The sequence below is a fragment of the Cherax quadricarinatus genome, chromosome 61 (genome assembly GCF_038502225.1).
Source record: "Cherax quadricarinatus isolate ZL_2023a chromosome 61, ASM3850222v1, whole genome shotgun sequence".
Classification (NCBI taxonomy): domain Eukaryota; kingdom Metazoa; phylum Arthropoda; class Malacostraca; order Decapoda; family Parastacidae; genus Cherax; species Cherax quadricarinatus.
The window spans coordinates 14,631,719-14,639,914 of NC_091352.1; the positions used below are offsets into that span (position 1 = coordinate 14,631,719).

The 8,196-nt window shown below is 38.7% G+C and overlaps 1 long non-coding RNA gene across 1 annotated transcript; it reads right to left on the minus strand.

Moving 5' to 3' along the window:
• Positions 1-5,909: 5,909 nt before the first annotated feature.
• LOC138854508 (uncharacterized) lies at positions 5,910-7,363 on the minus strand. The gene is made up of 2 exons (XR_011393710.1): positions 6,349-7,363; positions 5,910-6,196 (listed from the first exon to the last, which is right to left on the minus strand). It is a non-coding gene; the product is annotated as an uncharacterized lncRNA (long non-coding RNA).
• Between the last annotated feature and the right edge of the window lie 833 nt (positions 7,364-8,196).

The following is an 8,196-nucleotide window of genomic DNA, read 5'->3' on the forward strand; positions in this document are numbered from 1 at the left end:
TAGGAACGTCGCACAAAGAGGAATCAGATCCTACACGTCCTCTCCTTGATGAGGCGCAGATGCCTCTCCAGGGGTTTCGATTCCCCTGATGAGATCACATATTTTTTCTTATGTAAGTTTTTCCTTCTATCTCTTGGATATCGGGTGGTAGCGTCTTCTTATCATTGCTATTTTTTATAGGGTCCCAAAATGGGATAAAAGCAATTCTGATTTGATTTTTTTGATAATGGTGGCAGGAAAAAAAATTTGTCCTACATAACTTTCCAACAAAATAACCGACATTTAGGAGAATTGAACTGAGTGAATTGAGCAAAACATGGGCACACGTTTCCTCTCGTAAGTGCGGGTTATATACATATTATTCCAGTCACGGTATTATGACTGATTTATTCTTGAACTTTCCGATCAAATTAACGAGACTTTCAACAAATTTGCAAAATTAAAAAGTTTTAATTTGTGCCGAGTATCGTAATTAAAACAAATATTTCAAGGAAGCACTTGAAACTGATTATGACAGTAGGCCTATTGTAAGTCACACCAGGCCTATGAACAGTCAAGGGAATAATATAAAATATTTACGTTTACACTATATACACTGAAGAGAGAGGCGAAACAACCACTGTGAAAGAATAGTGAAATTCCAAGCGCTTTCGTGACTTCTCACATTATCAAGGAACTAGATAGTTCCTTGATAATGTGAGAAGTCACGAAAGCGCTTGGAATTTCACTATTCTTTGACAGTGGTTGTTTTGCATATTCTGATATCACCTGAATATCATGAGATGTATACATGGAGAGGTATACATACAAGTAGTTCTGACTGAAGGTGGCTGAGTGGTCCATGCGGCTGAGTGGCTCCTCCTGAGCGGTCCCTCCTGAAAAGGTCTGCGGCTGAGCGGTCCCTGCGGCTGAGCGGTCTCCTTCCGCGCCCGCGCGCCCTCCCGAGCGCCAGCCCGTCCGCGCCGACACGCGACATTGACCTCACCCTCGACCACCTCACCCTTCAACCCCCCCCACCAACGCCCCCCGTGCGCCGCGCGCGCCGCGCCCGCCCGCGCCTTCTGCAGCGTCGTCCGGATCGCCCCCACTCCTCGAAATTTTTTCCGATTTTTTTCGAATTTTTTTTGAATTTCATGTGCTCTCCATCTCCTCGGATCAAGTTTTTCTCGATATCAATAATACAAAGATTTTGCCCCCACACCTCCCACCATCCACTTCTACCTCAAATATTCCTGCTCTACTTCCTTGGATCAAGTTTTTCTCGATATCAATAATACAAAGATTTCCCCCATCATCCACTTCTACCCCAAAATTTCTGCTCCAACTCCTTGGATCAAGTTTTTCTCGATAATACAAAGACTCCATCTCCTCGGATCAAGATTTTCTCGATATCAAATAATACAAAGACTCCATCTCCTTGCATCAAGTTTTTTGGATTCCCCCCTCTAGGGTTAAGCATTCAAATGAACTCCCCCTATGGGGCATGGCACTTTCTCTTACTACAGGTCTAAACAAGTGTGACGTCACCCCACCTGTGTTTACTCGGCGGTCAGTGACGTCACATGATGACCAAACACACACAGGCTGAATCTTGTCAAGCAGACAATAACTTAAAATGCAGGATAACACTATTTATTATACAACCAATGCATTTCATATACATCCAACAAAAAAATTCATTGAAAAATAAGGTACAATTCATTGACTAAAATCAACATATTTTTCTCTTGAAGAAATTCTGCGCGTTTCGTTCTGGATCTTCTTCGTCGTCACCATCTCAGTATTACACATTTCATATACAACATAGGGAAAACATTAAACATTTTTCACTCTTAACCCAGGATAACCCAAATAATTTCACATTTTTTTCATTAATAACCTCAACAATCCACAATTTCTTTACAAAATACAACACAAGTCTAGACATTTTTCTCGTTTTAACTATTTCACCAAAAAAAGTCACCACAACACTTACAACTTATAACCACTTTTCGATTAATTCACTAGTCACAATTTTACATATACAAAGTTAATACGCACACACACACACACACACACACACACACACACACACACACACACACACACACACACACACACACACACACACACACACACACACTTTTCTCAATATCTCTTAAGAAATATTCATCTACAACCTTTATCATCTCACTACAAAACATCCTCCAGATTACTTCGAACACTCTCATAAATCATTTGAATACTCACAAAAATACCTTTGAACATTTCCAAACAACACCGAAACACTCCCAAATAAGATTTGACATCTCTAATTTATCTACACTTATATTATTTCAATAAATTACAACTCATCCCCCAAACTCCTCCCTCATTCTCCAGATTTTTACAACAGTATCACAAAAACTAACTCAGACACTTTACTTTGAACAACACCAAAAACACCATCAATTACCTTTGAATACTCCAAAAACATCATTCGAACACCCCCAAATCACCACTGAATACTCCCAGAACTCCTTCATAAATACTCTTGCACATCATTTGAACACCTTTAAAAACACCTTTGAATAGTCTCAAACACCACTTGAGTACTCCCAAATACACCACTGAATACTACTAAAACACCACTGAATACGGTCAAAACACCACCAAAATCACCATAAACTAAGATCAACATCACAGACTAACACCCATTTTCACACAAATCCTCTCAAATCACTATAACCAAGACGATTACCAATTTCTATGAGTACACTCACCTCCAACTAAGATGTAACATGAACGCAAAAAACATGAACACAAACCAAACACACACGAACACTTACTAACAGAATCACCTCTTTTTCGGTATCTCTAGTTCGACAACAACGCCCACAACCCACATCACCCACATCCCACAACACCCACAACCCACATCACCCACACCCCACAACACCCACAACCCACATCACCCACACCCCACAACACCCACAACTTATAACCACTTTTCAGCATCTCTAGTTCGATATCACCCACAACACCCACAACCCACAACACCCCACAACCCACAACACCCAAAACAACAACCCACGTATAACATCTTTTTTGGTATCTCTAGTTCGACAACACCCACAACCCACAACACTCACAACCCACGACACCCACAAAAACTACCCGCTTATAACATTTTGTTTTTTGGTTTCTTTAGTTCGACAACAATACCCACAACCCCACAACACCCACAACCCACAACACCCACAACCCACTTATAACATCTTTTCGGTATCTCTAGTTCGACAACAACACCCACAACCCACAACACCCACAACCCACAACACCCACAACCCACATCACCCACAACAACAACCCACTTATAACATCTTTTCGGTATCTCTAGTTCGACAACACCCACAACCCACAACACCCACAACTCACAACACCCCACAACACCCACAACAACAACCCACTTATAACATCTTTTTCGATATCTCTAGTTCGACAACAATACCCACAACCCTCATCACTTACCAATTTATTCACAATTTTTCCTCTTTCGATACAAATTTTTCCCCTTCTTTTTATTGAATCTTAAAATGTAATACACATTCCTCCCTACATTACTAAAATTCTAATAAAATCCTCTCCATACCCATCTCCTTGTATCCACATAAATTAATATTATACTCACAACAAGTAATCTCACTACCCAACTACTGCGACATGTTTCTACACACTCTAATCTTTTCCAGTGTATCATAACTTTTCACTTCTATAATTTCTTTTATAATATTCACACATTACCTTTATTTTCAGTAAAATACCCCCATATTTCATTAAATTTTTAATACAACCCTTTCCATACCCCTTTCCATCTCACCCACATTTCTTCACACCTACTCACCCGTCTCCCAACACACCTCTTCAGAACAAACACAAAAATCACATTTCACATCCATAAATGCATCTCATCACCCATCTCAAATCCACTAAAATCACTGTAACCAAGATAAAATTCTATGACCAACTAACACACACAACTCACTTTACTTTGAACACCTTCAAAACACTCTCATACATCATCACTTGAGACCACCTTTTCTCAATATCTCTCAAGAAATATTCTCTCATCGACAACCTTTATCATCTCACTACAGAACAACCCACAGATTACTTCGAACACTCTCATAAATCATTTGAATACTCACATAAACACCTCTGGACATTTTCCAAACAACACTGAAACATTTCCAAGTCAACATTTTGATTACTCCCAAATAAGATTTGACATCTCTAATTTATCTACACTTACATATTTCATTAAATTACAACTCATCCCCCAAACTCCTCCCTCATTCTCCAGATTTTTACAACAGTATCACTAAAACTAACTCCTACACTTATGTCATGAGACATTATCAACACTAACACACACACACACACACACACACACACACACACACACACACACACACACACACACACACCACTTTACTTTGTACAACACCAAAAACATCATCAATTACCTTTGATTACTCCAAAAACATCATTTGAACACATTCAAGAAACATCATCAAACTCCTTTGAATACTCCCAAAACACCACTGAATACTTCCAAAACAGCACCGAATACTGCTCAAACAACACTAAAAATCACCAGAAACTAAGATCAGCACCACCAACTAACACCAATTTTCACACAAATCCCCTCAAATCACTATAACCAAGACGATCCCACTCACCTCAGACTATTATATAACATGAGCGCAAAAAAAAAACATTCTCATAAATCATTTGAATACTCACAAAAAACACCTTTGAACATTTCCAAACAACACTTACAGCAGGATCATCACCAACTGAAAACATAACATGTACACACACAAAAAAAAAAAAAAAACTAAGACATCCATCAACTATCATCAATGACCACTCATTTTTATAAACATTCGCACAAAAAATCACAATCACCAACTCCATACAATATCTAATACACTCCTCTTACTACCACCAACACATACCAGCACAGATAGGGATACCTCCCATGACATCACACTCCATCCTGTGTTTACTTGACGTCACACACCCCCACTTTTACTTCATTTAATATATTGAGAGGAAGCTACTTGTTTCAACCTGTTATATCTCCAATATCTAAGATCACCAGAATCAAGACGTTTACCAAATTCTATAACCCCACCACTAAGATCACACATTTTTGTACACATTCTCTTAAAACATCATCATAACGAAGATCGCTGAAACTATCTATACTTTTACTAAGATCACATAATATTTTGTCTTCTCTAACTCACTCACCAATTTACATTCTAATTCACACTTACACATTTCATTAACCGAAATTACATCTCATCCACCAAACTCCTCCCTCATTCTCCAGACTTTACAACATTAGCACAAAAAAACTAACTCATACACATATGACATGAGACATTACCACAACTAACATACTGACTAACTTTGAACCAACTCTGAACATCACCAAAACACCACTGAACATCTTCAAAAAATACTCTGCACATCATTTGAACACCTTCAAAAACACCATCAAACACCTCTGAATACTCCCAAAACACTACTGATTACTACCAAATCACCACTGAATACTACCAAAACACCGTCAAAATCACCAGAAACTAAGTTTAGCATCACCAGCTAACACCCATTTTATAGAAATTCCCTCAAATCACTATAACCAAGAACTCTCTCCCCATGGGCGCAAAAAAAAAAAGAAAAACTTGAACACAAACCTAATACACAAACACTTAGTACATGATCACCATCAACTGAAAACATATCTTCTACACACACAAATCTAAGACAACCACCAACAACAATCACCCATGTTCACTGTCAGTGGAACGCCTTCCAACTGAACAAAAACTAATGGAAAAATAAATAAAGAAATGATTTAGGAAAAACAAGAAAAATGATTTTAGAATTTTACTTAAAATTTAAATATAATAAAAAAAAAATTGGCCTTCAGTTCTTGTAGTTGGGTAGGAGTAGGTATGGCCCTGGATAGTTCCTCTGATGTTATTTATGTAGGTTATCCTGGGCAGATGGTAATCCGATGTTCTGGAATCTCCTACCACTTGGATGGAGCACAAGTAGAATAGGTAAGGGCCGGTAGTTGTAGAATGTTAATAAGTATTATTAACACACGTCTTGCCCCTTTATCTGGCGTCTATCCTGGAAGACCACGCCAGGAACAGAGCTGACAAATAAGAGAAAATAAAACTGGTTACCCATAGTCATGATAATATAACATTTAAGAAAGAAAAAGAATGATAAATGCCAAAATCATTACTGGTAACCAGCAAACACTAGAAAAGAACAAACAGTAATACTCCTGGTAGATCACCCTACCTGATTAGGAGAAGAGTGGAGGCGAAGTGACTCTCCAAACTTCAGTCCACACCAGGTAAGGTCAATATTACCAAGAGTAGAAACTTTAACAAATCGGACACCAGGAACTAGTTTTGCCCCAGCCCGCCAGAGAGGGGGGGGTGTGTGCGCGCGCAACGTAACTCGCTAATGGTTCCTGGTTGCCCGAACAACCTTAACCCCACTTACACCTACTTTTCCCTCACAATACCCCCTTCCAAAACTTATGGACGGAGTCAATAAGTCAACGAACAGAGGGAAAAGCACTAAATACAACCTCGGCTCAGCCAATCTGAAAAGTGGTTTTCAGAGCCAGAAATATAAACGACTTTAAACTTATAGGGCTGAATAGCCAGAGCCCATCTCAAGAGTCTGCTATTTGACCCTTTAAAGTTTTCCAAGTACATCAGTGGCTTGTGATCTGTTTCAAGCACAAAGGGTTTACCGTATAGGTAGTATTTAAATCTACTTATACCCCATACTAAAGCATAACATTCTTTCTCCACAGTGGAATATCTTTCTTCTCTGGGCAGAAGCTTCTTACTGGCGAAAGATACTGGGAAAGGTGTCTCCTCATAATATTGAAGTAGTACAGCCCCGAGTCCAGAATGGGAGGCATCTGTTCGGAGACAAAATATTTTATTAATATCTGGTAATTTTAGGACAGGGGGGTTTGAAAATATACTCTTAATTTCTTCGAAGCTTTGGTTGGCTTCCTCAGAACAACTAAGAGGTTCCTTGACACCCTTTTTCAAATAGTCTGTAAGAACTGAAGTTAAGCTACTTAGATTTGGTACGAAATTTCTATAGAAGTTGACAGATCCAAGGAAACTTCTTAATAACTTTTTAGTAGCAGGGAACGTACTTTCTAAAACAGCTTTGGTCTTATTAGGAAGTGGTGAAAAGTTGTTATCAGAGATAATGAACCCAAGGTATTGTACCTTATGATAGCCAAGAAAGCACTTTTGTGGTTTAACTGTAAGTCCATGAGTTCTTAGTCTTTCCTGTTCCTTTTTCTCTTCTCGAGCTAGTCTTTCCTGTTCCTTTTTCTCTTCACGAGCTAGTCTTTTCTCCTCTCGAGCTAGTCTTTCCTGTTCCTTTTTCTCTTCAATAGCCATTTTAGCAGTAATGTAACTATCAAGGCTTTGTCCAGTAAATCCCATTTCCTTTCCAGCTTTCAACCAGAAATCTAAAGAATCCATCTTGTAAAAAGAAATATTAAGCACCCAACTTCAACTGACAATTAAAATTAACAGTAACGTCTGTTACAAAAGAGGGACACAGTCCGCACACTTTAAACTTCCCAAAGTAGAAAATGAAATAAATATTTCTCCCTGGAAGAATACACTTGTGGGCTCAATAGCCTTCACTAAGCAAAATACACACGGTTCACACAGGAGGGGTTATTATCAAAGTTCCCCAGGTCCAACAAATAGGTAAACTTCTAAACCGAACCTTAGAACCAAACAACGGTAAGTCAACCAGACTACCAGTAATGACTTGACACCTCAACTAACTCACCCTTTTCTATCTTAAATGTTATACTCACAACCAGTTGAACCATCAGGACGATGTTGCTTCAAGAGTCGGATCCTGGCAAGGTCGCCATTGTCAGTGGAACGCCTTCCAACTGAACAAAAACTAATGGAAAAATAAATAAAGAAATGATTTAGGAAAAACAAGAAAAATGATTTTAGAATTTTACTTAAAATTTAAATATAATAAAAAAAAAATTGGCCTTCAGTTCTTGTAGTTGGGTAGGAGTAGGTATGGCCCTGGATAGTTCCTCTGATGTTATTTATGTAGGTTATCCTGGGCAGATGGTAATCC